Here is a 23,072-nt window from a genome sequence, read left to right as displayed (position 1 = left end):
CCAGCCGCTCCACGGCATGCGGGATCCTCCCAGACCGGGGCGCGAACCCGGTTCCCCTGCATCGGCAGGCGGACGCGCAACCGCTGCACCACCAGGGAAGCCCCACCAGTCTCTGTTTTAATCAATTAAGTTGATGAAGACAGAACAACTGCTTGCCAATTTTTTAGATGCCCCAAGTTTGGGAAGGACAGTAAATGCGTTAGGGGAAGGGTAGCATGCATGCACACCTTGACAGTCGAGATTGAAGGGGCAAATCCAATCAGATAACGTTTAGTAACATCGAGGCCTGCATTTGGGGCCTCGCAATCCTGGGTGCATGTTCAAAACTGGCAGCAAGGGTGCTGGGAAGTGGAGGTGGGGTGGCAGGTAGTCAGCTGTTAGCTTACAACAGAGAGGGTGTGGTTACGTAGCATTAAGAGAAGCACAGCATTCAAACATGGGAGGAGGGAGGCATACGTGGTGTTTGCTCTTCCGCCAGCATCTGGAGGAGCCCGGCCCTGGGTCCGCTTCGTGGGAAACAGAGCAGGAGAGGAGGCCTGCTTCTGTGACAGGGGCTGCCTGGGAGAGAGACAGTTCCCTCAGGTTCGAGGTCAGAGTTCTGAACACCTTTCCACCTGGAGAGCTGGTTCTACAGGGTAGAATTAATTAACTAATTAATTATTTCAACAGATACTAATTGAACTGCACTCTGGGCCAGTCGTTGGCTAAGTGTTGGGGCAAAGCAGTGAACAAGACAAACGGATCCAGGTCCCCACGGAGTGTGGTGCAGTGCAGGTGGCAGCTATGGGAGAAGAACTGCCGAGGACCGTGCCTCTTACGCAGATGTGCAGGGTGTTCTGGGGTGCACCACAGGGACCCATGTCGGGGCTCAGAGTGGGCTTCCCTGAGGTCGTGATGGTGGTGTCGCCTATATCCATCATAGTTGGCTGGAAGGTTACATCTAACTACCTTGAGCCACACTGCTTTTCCGGGAAAATTATCCTGAATTCAAATGTGTTTTCACAGCCAGCCCTGTAATGCAGCCGCCCAGGGCTGAGCACGGTCATGCCTCGGGTGGTTGGAGTGGACCGTGCTAGAAGCCAACAGTCAAGGGCCTGGGCTAGACCCAGCTCTGCTACAAAACTCTCTGTACAACCTCAGGCAAGTCCCTTCTTCTCTCTGGGCCTCGGTTTCTTCATATGTAAAAAGAGGATCCTTAGATCCAACGATGCCGTGGACTTCAGTTCTGTGATCTGGGGATTCCCTGTTAAACAGCACCCTCCTGTGCGTGCAATTGCACACCCATGTTGGGATCTATCCCCAGGCTCCTGTCCCGTGGCCTCCCCACACTCCTCCTCGCTCTCATTGACTCGGCCAAGCATTTACAGGGTCCGTGACTTAAAGGGGCAGGACTCTGCTGGCTCCAGCTCCCCTAGCAGAATCAGGGATAGCAGAGGCTGCCTGCCGGCCCTCCATGTGGCAGGCATTGATGAAGGACCAGGAACCCTCTGAAAGGAAGGAAAGAGGGAAAATGATAGACTCTCTTCTTCCTGTCCCAGATGGAGGCAGTGAGATCTGCCATAGTGCTCAAATTTCTTTCATCCTAAGTAATCCCCAGACTCTCTACCTGCTTGTCTCTTTCCATCTACTGCCCTATTTCTCTCTTTCATCCATCCAGCCAAACTTCTGCAGAGCTGTGTGCACTGAAGTTCTCCATTTCCATACCACCCACTCCCTCCCTGACCCACCACCACCTGGCTTCCATCCTTGTCCCCTGAAATTGCACCACGATGGTCACCAGCAACTTCCTGTGGTCAGATCCACGTGAAGCGTTTCCATTCTTGTTCTCTTGGACCACTTAGCTGCCTTTGACCCGTTGGCATCTCCCCTGCTCTAAAACCTTCCTCTGTTGGTTTTTACGACACCATTCTCTACTGATCCTCCTTCTACCTCTCCGGTCACTCTTCAGTACCCTTTTGCAGGCTCCATTTCCACAGGCCAGTGCTTTCAACTCTGATTTATATGATAGCATATTATCATTTGGGCTTGTATGTGTTTGGCTCTGCTAGTGGGCTATATTCATCTCAACCTCCCTGGTAATTACCACAGGGATTCAGAATGTCCTGTTGATCGAGCGAATGGATAGATGGATGAATGAACACATGAGCGGATACACTTAGCAGTACTCATGAGGTTCTGCCCTATGAACGAGGGTGAAATCCAAGGCCAGTTTTTTGTTTTTTTAAAAAAATATTTATTTATTTATTTTGGCTGCGCTGGGTCTTAGTTGTGGCACGCTGGATCTTCACTGCAGCATGCGGGATCTTTTAGTTGCAGCATGCAGACTTCTTAGTTGCAGCATGCAGACTCTTAGCTGTGGCATGCGGACTCTTAGTTGTGGCATGCATGTGGGATCTAGTTCCCCGACCAGGAATCGAACCCAGGCCCCCTGCACTGGGAGCGTGGAGTCTTACCCACTGGACCACCAGGGAAGTCCCCAAGGCCAGTTTTGAAGGTGACGACTCATTCACATGTGAAATACTCAGGCACTTTCTTGATGAGTGAGAAAAAACTTCCAGGAGGAGGTGGTGGAACCTAAGATAGAGAAAGATGTAACCCAGATAGAACCAGGTTAGTACCATGGCTCAGTCCTGCCAGATTCCTGGCTCTTTCCAGAATCTGAGTTTCCTATCATGTCCAGTGAAAGAGCCACTGAGAAGGAGAGAGGATAAAGGAGGGAGAGAGGGGTAGAAAGCATGGATTAGAGAGAGGAGAGTCAGACTTCGTGTGTAAAACCTTGCCTGTACTGAAGTGTGTTCATTAATCAGAGTTGTGATAACAGAACTGCTTAAGGACTCTGGATGTTATTGCCACTTGGCAGTTGGGTTACTCTTCATTGTTCTTCTCCTTTAAACCTTATAGCAACAGGAACCCTGCTCTGTGCGGACTGGTTATAGCCACCAACTGGGCAGAGTTGGTCGCTCCCTCCTCTGGGTTCTTGGCACTTTTTCTTACCTCTGCTACAGCCCTGGCTGCACCATGTCACTCATTAGCTCTTTGGCCATCTTTCTCGTTCAGAATGTAAAGCCCTCTTTATCTCTCTAACTCTGATTGCTAGCTCATGCCTGGCACCTAAATAGGTGCTCAGTATAATGTGTGTGTGTATGTGTGTGTGTGTGTGATTTTTCTTTCATGGAGAAAGGAATTAACGAATGGAAATTCACAGATGCTATCCTCAAGGGGCTTACACTTTCCCTGAGGATACGAAATAAAACCACATGAGATCAATTAGATTGCTCTGACACATGTATCCTCAACATGATGCTAGACACCAGCAGTGCTCAGCTTTCCTGATTCACTTCCTACCAATTCCTCTAGCTAGCACAGAAGCCGGGTCCCATCATGAAAGAAAGCAGGAGCTCAAGAGAGAGGCCTTTCTATGTTTAGTAGCCTTTGTGATTACAGATGTCATCTACAATCAGTTTAAGTGATGAAAAATTAGAGTTGGAATTAATGGAAATACATGTTATATAAAGCTACAGCTTTTCAGCATCCAGTATGTACTGTTCTCTTAGCGCTTAACATAAGAATTCAAATTATCTGTTTATGGGTCCACTTCTGCTATTAGACAGTAAGCTTTCCACAGATTTTTATTTTCTTTTTCTAACAGAGGTTAGGAGCATGCCTCCTGGAACCAGATTTCCGAGGTTCAAACCCTGGCTCTACCACTTAAGAGCTGCGTGACCTCAGTTTCTTCACTGGTAAACTGATAAAAATTGGAATCATAACAGTACCAATATATAGGGTCATTTAGGAGAATTCAATGAGTAGATGGTCAATACGAGTCACTGTTCTTATTATTTTCATCATCTTTGTGTCCTAGGATCCAGCATCATGCCTTTCACCCAACAGGTCTTCAAAACATGTTTGCCAAGCTGGAAACATAAGCAAAAATATTGCTTGGAGTTGAAAATTATAACAGTGCTGTTAAACATAGATTTTGCAAATTCAACAATGGAACACAAAGACAATAAAAATAAAGTTAGTTGTCGAGGAATTGGGAATACACATTATTGCTCTGACTACAACACAAACAAACAAGACTAAGAATTCCGGGATCTGAAATGTATCCCAAGAATGGTTATGGCTGCAGATGGCTGACTGGGGAATTCTGAGCGAGGTGCATAATTGCAGTACTGTTGCACCTGCTTGGACTGCTGCTGTACCACTGTGCTCCAGTGCGCGCTTCTGGCTGTCAGTGGGAAGGAGATCTGCAAGGCGGGAGCCCCTGGGGAGTCCTCTGGGGGGCGGGGGTGGGCGATGAGCAGTGAGGGCTTGGCGCTTCCGGGGGCAGGGAATAGACCCCAGTCGCAGAGTGAACTTAAGGATACCCACATGTACTATGGTGGTGAGGGCGACAAGGCTCTCCCGGCTCCCAGGAATCACCATCTCCTGCAGCCCAGCCACCTCTAGAGACGGCTAATTTCATCTCCTCCCTCAGAAGCAGAGTGGTAAATTTTGCTCCAGGCTCCGCCATCAATGTAACTGCTCCTTTCCCTGGGTCTTCATAACTTTCTTCCGGCCTCACCTGGCATCCTCGCTATTGTGTCGCCGTTCAGATTCCAGAGGGGCAAGTCTGAGTGACATCCCCCCACCCCAGTCCTGACTTGACCCCTGGTCTGTGCACTGGTTGCCCCTTGGGCAGGAGTCCTCCAGCCCCTTGCCCTGGCCCCCACAAGGTTCAGTCGGGGAGAGGCCGTTGCTCAAGCCGCAGCCTGGTCTCTGCTTCCCTTGGGAGGATGACGGACAGGTGGGGCAGAGCGCCTGAGGTGTGGGGCAGTCCGGGGTTGACATGTCTGGTCTAATAAGCATTGCTGGTGGGTGGGTTCCCCGAGGAGAGTGGACGGAGGGTGGGAGGACCACGGGTGGAGGAGGAAGGTTCTGGTGTGTGCGCGGGATTGGTCTTTCTCCAGCGCCCTGGTGTCCGCTGCCCCTCCCAGGCAAACGCTCTTCACTGTCCTCTGGAGAGGAGACGGCTGGTGCCGCTCCTTCTGGAATCCTGCCTGTGGGTCTCCCTCTGGAATTCTGACTGGTGTCTCTAGGGGTGGAGCCAGTGGCTGGGCGACCACCTGAGGACTGGGGGACCTCAGCTCTCTGCAGTGACATGGGGTGCGAGTGCGCTTTGGTGGGGAGCTCCCAGCTGCAAAGGGGAAGGCACGAGTGTGTCAGGTGGGCCCTGACAGCAGGCAGCCACTCAGGGCGACAGGGGGTCCTTACCATCCGTGACAGGCTCCGGGAAGGAGCCTGCTTAGGGCTTAGGCTGTTTCTTCACTCCCTCCCTCCCCATAAAACAGAAACATGTTGTATAGGCATACCTTCCCTCTCACCTTAAAAAAAAATAGACAAAAATATCTGGAAATATTTCCACTTTAATTGTCACAGGGGGAGCGTGGCCCGCTGGTTTTCCTGTCTGCCTGATAACTAGTCGGCAGTCTTCTCCCAGCTCCCGCCAGGGCCTTGGGGGTGTTGAGCTGGGTGGTGGGAGAGGCAGTCACGGTGATGCTGACTCACAAGGGGCGTGTGATTACCTGTGCCCCAATTTTGAGAGGGGGTCTGCGGCCAAGGTTCACCTTGGTCCGATCAGTTGCCCGGGCAGGGGCTGTTCCTTGGATCTGAGAGTCCTCACGGTGGACTCAGGGAGACCCCCGTGTGCCACAGCAGATCTGGGCCCGGGGCACCCTAACCCCACTCTCACGGGTGAGGCTGTTGGCTGAGAGGTGGCCGGGAAGTAGCTGGAGGCGAGGAGGAAGTGCCCTCCTTCCTGCCCTGCACGGAGTTCTGTGGCTTGGGTCAAGCCTAGCCGGGCAAGAAGGGCTGTCCCTGTCTGCCTTCCATACACGCTTTCAGACTGCGATTCCAGCTCACTTTCCCTTCCAAGGTCGTCGATCCTCTTCTTGGAAACATGAAGTCCAGTGTTCATTTCTCAAACATGAGCTTCGGTGTGGGGGACAGAGACGGACAGGCTGCCCTCCCAGGCTCACTGTCTCGTGGAGAAGGGGGCCATGCCTGCCAGCAATCGTCATATGTGTGTTGGGGCCAGAGAGGACCGGGGTGCTCCAGAAGCCCGGGCAGGGGCATCAGCCTTGGCCGCGGGGTCACGGAAGTTTCCACTCTGTGAATCTTGGGTGTGGTAAAGGCTAATGTGTGGACCAGGGCCTTTGAAACCACTTGGCACCGGAGGCCCAACGCCAGACCTGCCTGCTTGTCAGGAGCCTGCAGAAGCACTGAGACCCAGGGAGCCAGTCGCCATGGGCTCCAAAGGAAAAGAAAAATGCAAAATCAGAATGAGTAAATGGCCCATTAAATGTCTACAAAACGCACTATGATGTCACCCAGTCAACTGCATCTCCACTCACCTCTTCCTCACTTAAATATAAAATACAGTTAATGTGGCATGTGGGTAAATTAAATGGGTTTGATATGATTAGGTGTGAGTGCTGTAAGAGTGCCTGAGGCGGAGGGAAATTCTAAGCCAGCCCTGCTGGGGGTAGCACGGAGGGGGCTGAGGATCGCAGATAAAGGCGCAGCGTGGACAAAGTGAGGGGGGCCGGGGGGAGCAGCTGGCCCTGACTGGTCAGTAGGGCTTGGGGAAAAGATGTGTGTGTTTATGGGGTGGGCAGGTTGCAAGATAGGGGCCCAAGAAGCGGGGAGGCAGCCAGGGGAACCCACAGGAAGATGTGGAATGGCCCTGCCTGTAGCTTCCCAGCTTTACCGGCACCAGCGTTTCCTGCCGCCCTGGATCTCAGCATCCTCCGAATTCCGGGGCCTCGTGCGCGCCCCTCCGCAGCCACAGCCGGCGCCACTGAAGATAAACATGCATCCCACAATTCACCGTGGTGTGTCTTCCCCTCCAACTCCAGATGGCCTGTCTGGGGACGGCCGAGGCCCCTGGGTGCGGGCCGTTGCCGTTTTTGATGAGCTGTGCACATATGGATACCCAAACATCTGGAGCGGCCATGTGCTGCTTGGGGCAGGCCAGACCTGGTGAGCCAATCAGGGGCCCCTGGGCGCAGGGGCGGGGGTGGGGGGGTGCGCTCGCCCCGCCAGTGAGCACGGATAAATTATTCATGACCGAGTTATTTGTGGTGCAAGAGGTCCATCAGCTACTTTGATTAAAAATCCAATGAGTAATGAATATGCAAACGCCAGCGACTGCTCCGAGCAACAGATTTGTCAAATTGTCTATACTTCACTGAGATAAAGGAAAATCTCCTGGGGTCCCGAAATTGAAAAACCGCACCGTCAAATCACAGCATTATCTTAATTATCAAATCTCCTTGGCCGTGCAAATACCCCGTGTGAAGCTGAGCGGGGCGATGGAAAAATATCTAGAGAAAGATATATTTGTCTCTGAAACTGGGGGCCTGGCTAGTGAGAAACAGGCTGGTGGAGGAGAAGCGATTTTAATTCACATGGTGACTCCACAGCCATTTAATTATTTTAATTAGGCTTAATTAGTGGTAAATTTACAATGATATGCTTGATACCTGGCATTAAATCTTTCATGCATAAATGTTTTGTTAAAATGAGAAAAAGGCAAGTGGCATTTCGCCAGCAATTACTGCTGAATGTTCTAATGAAGGATTAGGGCTCCTCGGTGATTCATGAAGACAGGCGGGCACCAGACTTGTTTACGAGGCACCGGCACCATAACTCATGCGCTTCCACCCGAATCATCGCTGTCCTTGTCGCTTCAGGGAGCACCTGCTGGGGGTGAGGGCTGGGCCAGTGGTGGCAGGGGCTGGGTGCTGGCTCAGAGCCCCAGGCCTCCTGTGTGTGTGAGACCCTCCATCTCTCGCCCAGAGGGGCTTCATCTGTGGTATATGAAAAGCCACAGTGATGGGTTTGGGGGGGCTCAAGTGTCACCAAGCAGGGTGATTGTCTGTCTGGGGCCCCAGGCTGAGTCTGTGAGCTCCTGGAATTGCCCTGTGCACTGTCTGGGCCTGGCCTGGGCCTGGAGCAGAGCAGGCCTGCAGGACGAGTTGGCTGGAATAAATGGGGGCTTTGCTAAGTTGTGGCTGAGCTGTGCTGTGGCCCAGCTGGGGACTAACTAGTTGTGGAGACCACTACTTGTTTGCCAAAGAGTCAGAGTTTAAGGCGTGACGTACTCTGGGCTGCAACACGTGGTGGTTCTTGTGGGGTGAGTCTGGGGATCCTGGCAAGATGCCCCCCACCCTTGTCCTGTCCCTGGGCCCAGTGTCCGTCCTGCTACTCCTTTACCAGGGAAGGAGGACTTGTTCCCGCACTCAGAGACAAGCTTCAGCTGCCCCTCCCCCCAAGGAGGAAACACAACAGCTCACACCTGGACCAAGATGGCAGCTCCAGAGATAGCCAGGTGGACAGAGGGGAGGGGAGCAAGGGCAGGAACGCAGAAGAACGTGAAGCCTGTAGCACCCTAACATCTGGCTGGCTCTGTCCCGGAGGAGGCCGTGCTTAGCATGTCCGTGACGCCGGCTGAGGGGCCCTGGCCAGCTGCCTCCCTCCTCTCAGTCCAGCACTTGATCCCTAGTCACCTTCCCTCCCCAGGCTCCTCCACATCCTGCTGCCTTCTCATTAGCTCAAGCTCCTCTTAATTCAGTGCTAATGCCTTTGGCTCCGGCTTACCCATTTCCCTGGAGAGTCCTGATGTTGTGTTTCTTTAAGCCTGTCTTGACTCTCTAGTCTATGGGGCTATGTTTCTAGGTTTCGCTCCCTTAATGGACTTGCAGAATTTTCTGCCTCAGCTTTTCTTTCCCTTCATGGGAAAAAGATGTGACTATTAATGAGGAGACCTTTTTTTTTTTTTATGGTTGTTAAATTAGTTTTTCTTTTTACTCATTCAGAGGAATGTTTATGCAGTCTGATGGGTATTTCTCTCTTCAAAGTAGCCACTGCTTCTGGCCACTAGAACAGAAGTCCCACGAAGGCAGGAACCTCATCAGTCTTGTTTCCTATTTATCTCTAGCCTATCACAGTGCTTGGCACACACAGGGCATGCATCTCTGTTGACTCAGTGAATGATACAGATCCTGCCCAACATGTATAACCACTTCAAGGGAAGAGGTGTTCAGAGCTTCCTCTTTCAATATGAGAATCTACCTCCAATTACATTGTTGGAACACAATACCTCTTTATTGAGTGGGAAAAACTTGCATATATACATAATTCTATTTATCCAACAGGGCAGACATTGACACTCCAAATAATGCTCCGTATTTATCCTATGGTTTTGTTTCCCCCCGGAAACAGTGGCATGCACCCCAAGATGTACCGTGCCTCTCTTTGAGAAACAATGGTTTGGGGGCCGACCAGGCTGGATCATGGTTTGGAGCCAGAAGGTGGGAGCCCCCGGCTAGGGGCCATAGGGAAAGAAGGGAAACTTTCAGATGAGGGATAAGAGCTATGAGAGGGTGGGAGGAGGGGATCCGATCCTACCCCCAGTGTGGGAATTTGAAGTCCCTGAGGAGTCATTTCATGGAGCAGTTTCACATACTCCAGTCCTCTGGGTAGGTCAGATAACGTGGAACTGAGAAACACTCCTCTCCAGGTGGACGTGACAGGCTGCTAGAGGAGAAGGCTCTGCCATAGATGAAGTTGGGTCAAGACTTCTCAGACTACAGGATGGAAGCTCCTGGAAGTCCAAGGAGGAAGGGTGATGGGGAAAAGGCAGGACGCAGACTACTTGCTGTTTAATAAAATTGCAGTGATGGACTTTGTAATGATGGCAGAATGAATGCATGTGTACTCTCACTCCCTCCCCAATCCCTACTAAAATAACAACAAAGGAATAAAAAAGAGGCAGAGATCCACACTGGGGAAGAGTAAGAGGTGGTGACATCAGGCAAGAGAGTCCAATAAGATTTTTGAAGCTGGGAAGTAACAGGACTAGCGGTAGATAGCTCATCAGATGGGAGACAGCCAGGGCCCCTGTAAAGGCAAGGGAGTGGTGGGGGCTTGGGGAGATGAAATGAAGCAAATTGTTCCCCAGTATCGCCCCCCAGAAAGACTCAGAAGCTGGAGGCACCAAGGACCTCTGGAGGCTGAGGTGTAGGGTGGAGCTGAGAACAGCAGAACTGGGAGGTCCGTGCTGTGGTGTATCACCCAGATCCTCCCTCAGAACCCCTTTCTCCAGCTTCTGAATTCTGTTGGTTGACAGCTCTTGGCAAAAGTTCCTCACCAAGAGTCACCCTCAACCAAAGAAAGTCCCTTGCCCAAGGTCTTATCCTCTCCGGGGTGAGGCACACGTCCAGGGACTGGTGGACGCAATGGTAAAAATTTTCTACTCCCTTTCCTGAAGATAGGAAGACTCCAAAGGACCATCCCAGCTCCAGAGCTTCCCGTAGGGCCAGCTGAGGTCTTTGTTGCAATGATGTCACAGTTCAATTCCTCTCTCTGCCAGTGTTATTTCCTTTACTCCTCCCAGGTGTTGATCCCAAGGGCATTCCCCCAATAAACCCCTGTATACAAATCTTGTCTTAAGAGTCTGTTGCCCAGAGAACCTAACCTAAGAGGGTTGGTGCCAGGAGTGGTCCAAGATAGTAGATTCTAAAATAGGATTGTGGAGCTGAGTTACCTACCACTGGCTGGCCGGTGACGAGGACTCCATCACTGGTGGCGATGAAGTATGGATATGGTAGTGGAGTATAGGTAACTCCTGGCGTGCTGTCATGGTGCAATTGTTAACACTTTCACAAAGAGTGCACTGGAAGAGGGGATACCAGTGGAAGGTAGAACCCTGGTGGGGGTAATATCCAAGACATTTGAGAAATTCTGGGGAAGTAGTAATTATGAAGAATGTCAAGTTAAATGGCTGTTGCTAAGGGCAATCAGTGCGTTGAAGAAAGAAAGAAAAGCCTGAGGGTGATTATTCACCAATCAGAGACCAAGTCTGAAAGCCAGTGAGCCCAGTTGGCAGCATATGAAAGGAACTTTAACTCTTGTAACTGGAGGGCAGGAAAAGCTGAGGATTAGATCCAGGACTTAATTATAAGGGTAGCAGAACTCTAGAAGAGATTGAATTCTTTACCTCAGAAAGTTTGTCATGCCAAGATCAGGGCCATGATTGGGAAGGAGTGGGACACTGAGAACTGGGTGGGGACATCTGAGTTGAGGCACTCAGAAATCTTGAATCTCCAGATCCTTCTGAACTTTGTAGACCCACTTTGTAGTACTCTTTTTTTTTTTTTTCCCCGTTAAAAGATTGCAATTCTCTCTTTCTTGGAAGTGGTACAAAGGCCTCTCCCCTGCAAGGCAATGCATACCTTTCTCAGGATTGACTTCCATCTCCCCTCCTGACCAATCATGACACATCTGTTGGAGTAGGGGGAGATAGTAGGTAATAAATGGAGTCTTGACCCAGGTAACTCATAATGGATCAACTAGGTCCACAGACCTACCCATTGTTCATTTCCTAGACTTCAAATGTATAACTGTAATGGACATACTTAGCAGTTGGCAGAACTACTCCTAGACATGTGGGCTGAGAGTTACTGTAGTGAAGGCCCAGTGGAAGTCTCTGAAACTGTCTCCCCGCACAGAGCCAAAGCAGGAAATAAAAAAAAAAAAACAATGTCACATCCCAGGGGGAATGCAAGAGATTCATCTAGGTCTGTAGACCTGGAGGATGGATGTGGGGTAGGGAAGGTGGGGAGTGGTCTGTATCATTTCCCCTTTTAGTTCAGTAGTCTGACCCTCCTGCTTAAACTAGGCAGGTCTTGGAGGGTGACAGTGGGCTGTTTGCAAACTCAAATAGGTAGTGACCCTAATTGCAGCTGCTGTGCCAGATGTGACTTTTGTTAGAGTAGGTTAACAAAGCCTCAGGTAAGTAGTACATGGCCATTGTTTTGGTGAATGCCTTCTTTTCCACCAGTATGAGGAATGGAGATCAGAAATGTTTTGCATTCGCCTGGGATGGATAACAGTATACATTTATGGTTTAACCTCAGAGCCGTGATAACTTTCCACCCTCTGTCACAATGTAGTCTGCAGGGACCTGGACCATCTGGACATTCTTCAGAACGTCACCTTGGCTCATCCTATTGATGACATGGTGCCAGTGAGACTGGCTGAGCAAGAATTTTGGAAGCTTGGGTTACATGCGTGCATCAGAGTTAGGGAGATGAAGCTTACAAAGATTCAGGGCCTGGCCATGGCAGTGTCTAGAGGTTCAGTGGTCTGGAACATCCTGGGATGTTCTCTCCAGATGTGAGTCATCTTGTATCTCTCATCATTAAGGAAGAAGTACAATACCTGTTAGGCCTCTTTGGGTCCTGGAGTCAGCATATTATGCACTTGGGAATACTGCTCTAAGCCATCTGCCATATGACATGAGAGGCTGGTGTCTTTGACTGGGGTCCAGGAAAGGGTTCTGCAGCAGGTTCAGCCTATGGTTTCAGTGGCCCTACAAGTTGGGCCACACCATCCAGGAGATCCTATGATATAAGAGGTTATCAGTGCTGGGACAAGATGTCATGTGGAATTTATGGAAAACACCAGTAAGAGAATCACAAAGTAGACATCTCGGGTTCTAGAACAAAGCCATCCCGACTGCAGTGGAGAAGAACCACAGCTCCTGATCCGCTCCTGGGCCCCGGAAGAGAGAAAGCACCTAACCCATAGAACAGCGAATGTCCATGGAACCAGCATTGCCCTTTGAGAGCTGAGTTTTGCCAGACCCATGAACTCACAACATCAAGGGCCCAGCAACAAGCTCCCAGAAGACGGAAATGGTACTTCTGGGATCGGGTAGGGGCAGATCAGAGGAAGCAAGGAGGTGCATGAGCAGGTGGTCCAGACCCCACGTCCTGCCTCACTGGAGTACCGGCCCTTCTCGCTGTGCTTGCACCAGTGACTAGCACTTAGGACTAGCTGATGGGGAAGGACCAAGCGCCGGTTTGGTTCACAGATGGATTGACTTGGAATAGGGATGCAGGCTGAAAATGGACTGTTACATTGCAGCCCCGCTGCCATTTAGCCACGAGTGTCTGTCCTCCCCGGGGCAGAGCTTCAGGCTGTGCATCTGGCCGTCTACTTTGTGTGGAGAGAGAAGGGACCCGAGGCAAAACCGGATAAGGACTCCTCCATGGGCAGTGGCCGTATGCCCAGTAGGCGGAACTGATGGTTCTGAGAACCCAGGAGTGGCAGGAGCAGGGCCCCTGTAGGTCATCCCTCCTTGTGACCCACATGGGGAGGTTATGCTTCTTTTTCCTGCGACTTTAGGCTTAGTGGGTCTCAGGGTCTGGGCTTCCGGGGGCGCCTGCTTCTGCTAGAGACATGCCGAGAATTCCATTAAACTTCCATCAATGACTGCTGACCGATCCCTTTGGGGTCCTTGTGCCAGGAGACCAGCAGGCAGAGAAAGGGGCCCCCATCCTGGCAGGAGGAGCTGACTCTGATCATCACGAGGGGGTGGGCTCCTCGTATAAAACGGGGGCAGGGAGGGCTGTGGTTGGCACTCAGGCGGTACTCTGGGGGGGTCTCTTGGTCCTCCGTTTCTCAGTGTCCACAGATAAGGGACAGGTGCAATATCCATGGCTTGAGAAGGGCATGACGACAAAGGGCTCAGGCCCCTCAGGGATGACGGTCTGGGTCACTTCCTCAAGTTACCCATCTGGTCCAGCATAAATGCTCAGCAAGGTAAGGTAAATCTAGGATGGGGAGTAGAAAAAAAAGATGAGGGGTATCATTACAGCCTTGAACCCAGCTCCAGTGGTGGTGGGCATTGGTGTGGGGATACACCTCTCTCCTCTGTGTTTCCCCAGGGAAAAGGACCAACCAGAATTCTAGAGGGCCCTGTGGAGGCAGGTCGCTCTAGTGGTTGCGATGATGTGCTGCCTGGTGTCCAGCGGGCTCCAGGCACTCATCTCTCCAGCGTGCTGGGACTATTGGTGACTCTCAGCTCAAGTCTCTCTCCAGCAAATTGCTCTTAGTTAAAGAGAATCCTCTTGGCCCGAGGTCACTACCCCTCTCTGGGGAAGCCCACCTCCGGTGTCTGGTCAGTGAGGGAGTAGAAAGGCCCAGCTCCCTGATCTGCCCCTACCCGACCCCAGAAGTACCATTTCCCTCTTCTGGGAGCTTGTTGCTGGGCCCTTGATGTTGTGAGTTCATGGGTCTGGCAAAACTCAGCTCTCAAAGGGCAATGCTGGTTCCATGGACATTCGCTGTTCTATGGGTTAGGTGCTTTCTCTCTTCCGGGGCCCAGGAGCGGATCAGGAGCTGTGGTTCTTCTCCACTGCAGTCGGGATGGCTTTGTTCTAGAACCCGAGATGTCTACTTTGTGATTCTCTTACTGGTGTTTTCCATAAATTCCACGTGACATCTTGTCCCAGCACTGATAACCTCTAATATCATAGGATCTCCTGGATGGTGTGGCCTAACTTGTAGGGCCACTGAAACCATAGGGCTCCCTGGAACTGGCTGAGTCTTTCTCTTCCCGCTGCCTAACCCCGCCTCTCTCACTCCCCCCATCGTCACTCATCCTGCAGGCATGCCCCAGGACACTTCCTGCAGGCAAAACTCAGAGTGGATTTCCAAGGAACTGGCCTGATGCGATCTATAACAGAAAAACTTGGACCGTGATTTCCTCCCCGCTCAGTGACACCAAGAAATAGTGAGAAATAGGGGCTTGTATTTCTCCCCCAGCCAGCAGAAAAGAGCTGCGCTCATGGAGATGCTAAATAGGAGATCCCTGGCCTGGGGAAGCAGGCAGCACTGAAAGTGAGGTTGAGCGTAAGTCTGGATAGTGAAGCGGGGAGGGGAGCCTTTCCACTACTTGGCTTCCAGAGTGCGGGAGGCCAGGCTTAGAGTCTCCTTCTCTCCGTTGCTTCCCCAGTGACAGCAGACTGGATGATTTTTCTGCGGAAACCAACAGGTCCAAGAGTTAATTCTTACATAAACTGGCAGGTGGGAGGACCACAGGGAATGGGCTGGTCTGTACCTCATCATCCTATAGTGAAACCACCCACCCAGGCACTGAGAGCATCCAAATGCCTTTTAGCATCTTACGCATAAACGAGTATGTAAAAAACAAGGATTATCAGATATTTGAAGACAGTCTCTAACTTGAAAGACAGATGTCAGCATGGAACCAATGGAAAAGGAACTCAGAAGAAAGAGAAACAATGTGGGGAGAAAATGAAAGCTTCAAATGAAAAAGTAAAATCTCAGAGAGATAAGTCAAGACATATTGTCCCTGCAGCAAAACCAGGATGCTATTCAAAAAGCAGTCAGAAAGATTCTGGAAATTAAAACTACCATAGCAGAAATAAAAATTGTGATGTAAAGAAATTGTGATGTGGGACTTCCCTAGTGGTGCAGTGGTTAAGAACCCGCCTGCCAATGCAGGGGACAGGGGTTCAAGCCCTGGTCCAGGAAGATCCCACACGCCGCGGAGCAAGCCAAGCCTGTGTGCCACAACTACTGAGCCTGCGCTCTAGAGCCTAGAGCCTGTGCTCCACAACAAGAGAAGCCAGCGCAATGAGCAGCCCGTGCACCACAACGAAGAGTAACCCCTGCTCGCTGCAACTAGAGAAAGCCCGTGCACAGCAACGAAGACCCAACGCAGCCATAAATAAATAAATTTATTTTTTTAAAAAAGAAATTGTGATGTGCAGAGGAAGGAAAGTGCCTATATGGGTATGTGTGCATGTGAGTGTATGGTGTGTGTGTTGCCCACGTGTGTGAATGGGGTGTAAAATAAACAATCCTCATCTTCCATAGAAAGATTTTTTTAAAATTTTGTTTTAAATTTTATTTATTTTTGGCTGCATTGGGTCTTCCTTGCTGCACGTGGGCTTTCACTCGTTGCAGCGAGCGGGAGCTACTCTTCGTTGTGGTGCGCAGCCTTCTCATTGCAGTGGCTTCTCTTGTTGCAGAGCACGGGCTTTAGGCACATGCGAGTAGTTGCAGCACGCGAGCTCAGTAGTTGCAGCGTGCGGGCCCTAGGGCACGCAGGCTTCAGTAGTTGTGACACATGGGCTCAGTAGTTGTGGCATGCGGGCTCTAGGGTGCGCGGGCTCAGTAGTTGTGGCGCACGGGCTTAGTTGCTCTGTGGCATGTGGGGTCTTCCTGGACCAGGGATCAAACCCATGTCCCCTGCATTGGCAGGTGGATTCTTAACCACTGCACCACCAGGGAAGTCCAGAAAGAAGATTTTAGATTGCAGTTGTCTCTTGGTATCCATGGGGGATTGGTTTCAGGACACACCCCGCCCCAAACCCCCGTGGATACCAAAATCCAAGGGTGCTCAAGTCCCTTATACAAAATGGCGTAGTATTTGCATATAACCTACGTACATCCTCCCATATACTTTAAATCATCTCAAGATTACTATGATACCTAATACAATGTAAATGCTATGTAAATAGTTGCCCCTGCAGCAAATTTAGGTTTTACTTTTTGGAACTTTCTGGAATATTTTTTATGACAGTTGGTTGAATCCACAGATGCAGAACCCACAGATATGGAGAGCTGACTGTATATCTAAAGGTTTTTAAATCAAGAACTGGAAGTTTAAACATTTTACTTAGAAATATGAAGATAAATACAAGAAATAGCCAAAAAATGGCAAGTGCTTGCCTCTAGGTTTTGGGAAATCAGGGCTGGGAGGGCATGGGGCAGAGGACCACTGCTCTTCAACAAAAGCCTCGTGGAACCATTTGACAGTTTAAATTATAATACTTATATACTACCTTGTTAAAACTGCAAATCAACTTTAAAAAATTAATCACGGGCTTCCCTGGTGGCGCAGTGGTTGAGAGTCCGCCTGCCGATGCAGGAGACACGGGTTCGTGCCCCGGTCCGGGAAGATCCCACATGCCGCGGAGCGGCTGGGCCCGTGAGCCACGGCCGCTGAGCCTGCGCGTCCGGAGCCTGTGCTCCGCAACGGGAGAGGCCACGACAGTGAGAGGCCCGCGTAACGCAAAAAATAAAATGAAATAAAATAAAAATTAATCACAATGGCATTTGAAATCTGAAGAACTTGGGTTGAAGTCTAAACTCTGCCATCCACTCCCTAGAGAACCTCAGGTAAAAGCCTTGGTTTCCTCATTTATAAAATAAAAACCCGGCTGCTTGTTTTTACAGGCTGCTCTGAGAATTCTGCCAGACAATGAATATGGAAGCAAGTTTTCACCTGGCAATCTCTGTACAAGTGAAGCAAACACGGTGATGAATGTTTTACCCACTGCTGGGTTTGGCCAGTGAAATAGAATGTGGTGGTTGTGCTTTTTGCATAATAGTGTTTCCAAAAGGCAAATCCCTTTTCGTTGTAAAGGCTTTAAAGGTCTCACTCTGAGACAGATTGTCTCATCAGAAATACTAACATATCTGGATGACTTGCAAACCAGCCACCAGCTAAATTTGCTGCATCCTAAAATAGTTTGGGGATATCTCTAGGACAGGCCTGGCCCCAAACACGTTTATGAAGGCATCCAGAACTGCCTTTGGCATTCCTGCTCCCTTCTGGCCTGAGGTCTCTCTAGCCTCCAGCCCAGACACTCAGGACCCCTGTCCCTTCCTCCCCTTCCTCAGACTTCCCTCTCCAAACAATTCCCTCTCTCTGGGAGGAACAGAGAACCTAACCGCACCGTAGGCCCACAGTAACTTATGTCAGACTACCCCTTTCCCAGGAGAATGTGTGTATAGACATGGAATAAAGCATTAAGCTAAAGAAATGAAGCTCTAATGTGAATTATGCAGAAACTAGACATTCAAGAAGTGTATTTAGGTAAGTGATGACATCCTAGTCCTTCTATAATTATATCACACACATAAACAAGAGTTGGAATCTCTCTTTTCACACAACCCCCCCCACCCCCACCACGCCAACCCCCGCCAATCTGATGGACCCTACTCTGAGGGTCTATGCACTTCAAACTAATAGAATCCTGGGACTTTACAGATAGTCCTTGGAAGGCATCTTCTCTAACTGCCTTCCTGGTGCAAGAAGCCCCTTCCCAGCATCCTTTGACCTACAATTATCCACCCCCTAGGCCAAGGGTGACCTTCTCCCTTCATGCCCTAGCCTCATGCTACGTTGGGTGGTCTTAGCATTAGAAAAGACTTCCTCTTACCAATTTGAATTCTGCCTCCGTTGATTTTAACTCCTTGGTCCCATTTTCACTCCCCAAAAGCAAATAGAATAGCAAGTTGATCCTCCTCTTCAATGATGGCCCTTTGTTTATGTGAAGACATTGTTTTGTTTGGCATTCTGCAAAGTGTGTCTCTTTGAACGCTGGTTCCAAGGGATGTTGCTAAGAGGTATGTGATGAAATGGTTGGGTGGTCAAACAGGTTTGGAGAATGCTGAGCTAATTGAACTTGTCCAGGTTTCTTTACTGTGGGACTTTGGGGGCCTTTAATAAACTAATGCACCAGATGGTGCTCTGAGAATGGGATTTAGCTAATGCTTTGTTTTTCAGAGTTGTGTAACCTTAGAATGCTCCTTTAGTGGGAGTCTTATGGGATTAGTGTTGAGGAATTACTGGACCTGGGAGCTGGGAGTCGCTGGTGTGCGGGATTCAGCTTCTACCAGCTCAGAGCAGCTGAAAGCGCGCATCTCTCCCACCTCTGCGTTCCGTGATGGTACATGGGGAGCTTGAAATTGGCCACAGTGGGAGTGTTTACGCCACAGAAACTGGCAAATGCTACAGATCAGGGCCCTGTATTCCCGGAGAGCTGATCGTTTAAACATTTATCGGCCCGCCACTCAGTCAGAGGCCTTGGGTTAAACCAGATACTTGACCTGGGACAAGTCATTCCACCCCTCCAGGTCTCTGCCCCCATCCATCTGAATCTGTGAACTCAGCATCCTTTCCTGCTCTGAGGCCCTGCGGCTCCTCTCAGAATGCCCTTCTGGGTTCAACATCCCCAGTGGATTCTCCATACGTCCTGATTCCCCCATCTCTCATCACCTTGGCTGGCTGCTCCAGACCAAATGACCGCTAGGTGGTCAGTTTCCCTTTCAGATGGAAGCTTCTGGAAGGAGACACCATCGCCCAGATGTGGCCTGGACAGTGCCCAGATGCATCTGAAGGGAGAAGACTCCTGCACAAGGCAGTCCAAAGTCTCCAAAATGGCACCTTCCTGCCTCTCTCACTGACACCAGGCCTCATTAAAGGGTGATAGGTTCAGGTTCTGGGGTGCAGTGTGAATCCTGTCTACTGTGTGACCTTGAGTAATTAGATTCTCTGTGCCTGCCTCAGCTTCCTTAGTGGCAGTCTTGGGAAATAATAGTACTTAGCTATGTGGTCATTGTCAGTATTAAATGAGAGGACACTTGTAAAGTACTTAGGATAGTGTCTGGCATGGAAGTGCTCAACAAAGGGCAGCTTTCATAACTTGTTGTTGTCATTAATCAGTGACGACAATCTTTCCCACTGCTCTCGATGCCGTTGGTGCCCTGCCCAGACCCTCGTTCTCCCAACCCCCAGCTGTTGTGAGTGTTCAATGCTAATAGCTCACAGCTGCACTCTTCTCTGGACCATCTCGCTCAGCAGACAGGAGACCCCTCTCCAGGAGATACCCAAGAGGTCACAGTCTCCTCCCACCTACCCTAAGGGCCAGCCCACAGCTGACTGATTGACACAGGTATACGAAAGCTTTGCTTCTCTGGGGAACAGCTCCGTGGTCCCATTCATTCTCTGTAGATCAGGCTTCAGCTGAAACCACATCTTCGTGTAACTGCTTCTCCTGCATCCCTCACTTTTTTACGGGTTTTTCTGGAGACCACTCCCTTCATACATGAAGTACATGGGAATACCTGCCTCAGGGTTCTGCTTCTAGGAACCAGACCTAAGATACCCACAGAGCCTGGATACAGCCTTATTGTAGCATCTTACATAGACCCTGCCCATGATCAGAGTTGGCCTGAGAAGGAAAACCTATTGGTCTCTCCTGCTTCAGGTCCTGCCATCTTCCTGGCTTGGTTGGAAGGCTGTGCGGGGCCATCGCAAGTACAGGGATGGCCTGCATGAGGCACGAAGGTGAAAGTGAACATTGTTTAGCAGCAAGTAGAGAAGCAGCAAGAGATGAGGCTAGACAGATAAAGCAGGACCGAGGAATACAAGGCCATATCTGCTGGGCCAAGGTGTTTAGCCTTGATTTAAGATGTCCAAGATTTGAGTTAGGCGACCCACAATCCAGTGCCAGCTCTACCCCTCAGTAGCTGTGTGAACTGGAGAGATTATTATAGATCTTACCTCACAGGGTCGGGATTACATGAGATAACACTTTGTGCATTTTATAGTGGCTGTGGTTGACACCTGTTGTTTCTGCTTGTCAAGCACCTACTTCCCCCTTTTCTGATCTTGGTATTCATGTGGTTCAGGTGGACCTATGCCAGTCTTTCCCTTGAAGGGCGGCTGAGTAATTATGATTGGTCCACAGATGGGCATGTGACCCAAGTCAGGCCAATGATCGTTATCCCCATTTCAGGACTGATCCACTCTGTTCTGGTCTCTCTGTCTCTAAGGCCCAGGTAAGCTTGGAATTGCTACGGGCCATTGCTATCACCACATAGAGCAAGCTGCTCTGGGAATGAAGCCAACATGGAGAAAAGCAGAGACCTCTGTTTCTGGCAGCATTTGCCTGGATAACCCAGAAACCCTCCCTCATAAAATTCTTTAAAAATTATACATAAATTATAACAAATGTGTTATAAAGATATACGTATAAGATGTCTAACTGAGCTTGCTAAATATATGGGGAACCACAAGGAGTCCTAAGTGAAGATGAGGCAAAAATCAGAGCATTTGATATATAAATTGAGGTTGTAGCTGCCTTTGGGCCGGGGTGGGCAGTGTCAGCCTCTATAACCTAGACTTGTGATGGCATTCTCACATGGAGCAAGAGATAACGCTTTGAGCCTGTGCTGAGTTTGAGATGAGAAGCCTGCCTAAAGGTGGGATTGTTCAAGCACTGTGCTGGGAAAACATCTTACACGGGGAGATGAAAGGAAAGCTGTGTGTCTTTTTTTTTTTTTTTTTTTAATTGAATGTGTGTCTTGGCCTGAGCTCCGAAGAGGGAAAGTCTCCCCTGATCATTTATAATGCAAGTCTATGTCTTGTGAAGGGTTGAGGTATGTCCTGGTATTAACCTGCGTGGTCTGGGAATCCCCAAATCTATAAATTAACATGAAAATTATGCTAGGATAGATAGGGATACCCCTGGGGGATTACTCAGAAGCAAACTCAGACTTTTTTGGCAATGTGCCATCAATGCAAAGAATTCTCCACAGATAAATCTCCATTGAAAGTAGCCTTGTAATCCTACATAACAAAACACACAAAGAATCTATTCACCTTGAGCGAGAGTCAGGAGACTCAACAAATAGCAATATTAGACCCTAACACCCTCCACCCACAAAAATTCCAGGTAGCAGAACGACTAGTCTATAAAACATAACTATGCTTGAAATGAACAAAAATGTAAAAGGAAGAATCAATAACGTAGGAAAGAACATGGAAATATGAGAAAATAACTTTCACATTGCAAAAAGAACCTGATGGAATTACTAGAAATGAAAAAAATACAGCCAGCTGATATTTTAAAAAGTGGATTAGTGGGACTTCCCTGGTGGCACAGTGGTTCAGGATCTACCTGCCAATGCAGGGGACACGGTTTCAAGCCCTCGTCCGGGAAGATCCCACATGCCGTGGAGCAACTAAGCCTGTGCGCCCCAGCTACTGAGCCCGTGCGCCACAACTACTGAAGCGTGTGCTCCACGACGAAGAGTAGCCCCCGCTCGCCGCAACTAGAGAAAGCCTGTGTTCAGCAACGAAGACCCAACGCAGCCAAAATTAAATAAATAAATTTATAATAAAAATAAAAAGTGGATTAGTTAAAAAGCTGATTGAACACAACTGGAGAGAGGATTAGTGAACTTAAAAGTATATTTGAGGAAAATACTTAACATGCAGAGAGTTAAAAAGATAGAAATATGAAAGAGTGGTTAAGAGATATGGAGGACAGGATAAGAAGGCCCCACATACATCAGATGGGAGTGACAGAGAAAGAGGGAGAGGCAATATTAGACAAATATAATGGATACGAATATTTCAGAATTACTGATCAGCATCAATCCTCAAACTTGGGAATCACAGACAATCCCAATCAAGATAAATAAAAATAACCCCACCCCTTGAAAACCACACTTTGTACTAAGACCACAGAGCATCAAGCACACAAAAAAGGTCTTAAGAGAGATAATAGAGAAAAGATAATTACTATAAAGGCATGATGATTAGTTGCTTTCAATAGCAACTATAGATAAGGAAAAAATGGAATGTCTTTAAAGAGTTGAGAAAAAACACTGCCAAATTAGAATTCTAATTGAGAGTCAGAATAAAAGGAAAAGTAAAGGCATTTCAGACAAAGACTAACAGGGTCCTAGTAACAGATCCCCTCTGAAAGATCTATGGCAGGATTATTTAAAGAAAAAGACAATTCTACCTGGAAGCAAGGACTGAGATGCAAGAAAAACTAGTAAGGAAAGAAAATGGTTAAAATGTGGATGAATCAAATCACATGTTTTCTTTATAAAATATAGTGACACTGTAAAATATTTATGGGGTATAAAACAGTGTGGATCTAAAGTACTGGATAGAATAAAGATGGGAAGGGGCTGATAGTGGTTAAAGTATTCTAAAGTCTTATATTGTTGGGTGATATGGATTTTTATTAACTTCAGGCTTTATTAAGTCAAGTGTACATGTTAAAAAAAAAATTAAGGAAACCGCTAAAACAATGTATAAGCCAAACTAGTAAAAGGAAAAGAAGGGATTAAAGAAAAAAAAGGTTCACTCAATCAAATAGGAGGAAGAAAAGCATAAAAAAGGCAGAGTACAATGAATGCAAAAGGGCTTCCCTGGTGGCGCAGTGGTTGAGAGTCCGCCTGCCGATGCAGGGGACACGGGTTCGTGCCCCGGTCCGGGAAGATCCCGCATGCCGCGGAGCGGCTAAGCCCGTGAGCCAAGGCCGCTGAGCCTGTGCGTCCGGAGCCTGTGCTCCACAACGGGAGAGGCCACAACAGTGAGAGCCCCGCGTACCGCAAAAAAA

Source organism: Physeter macrocephalus, chromosome 11 (genome assembly GCF_002837175.3).
Source record: "Physeter macrocephalus isolate SW-GA chromosome 11, ASM283717v5, whole genome shotgun sequence".
In the NCBI taxonomy this organism is placed as follows: Eukaryota; Metazoa; Chordata; class Mammalia; order Artiodactyla; family Physeteridae; genus Physeter; species Physeter macrocephalus.
Note: the sequence above shows the minus strand (reverse complement) of the source record.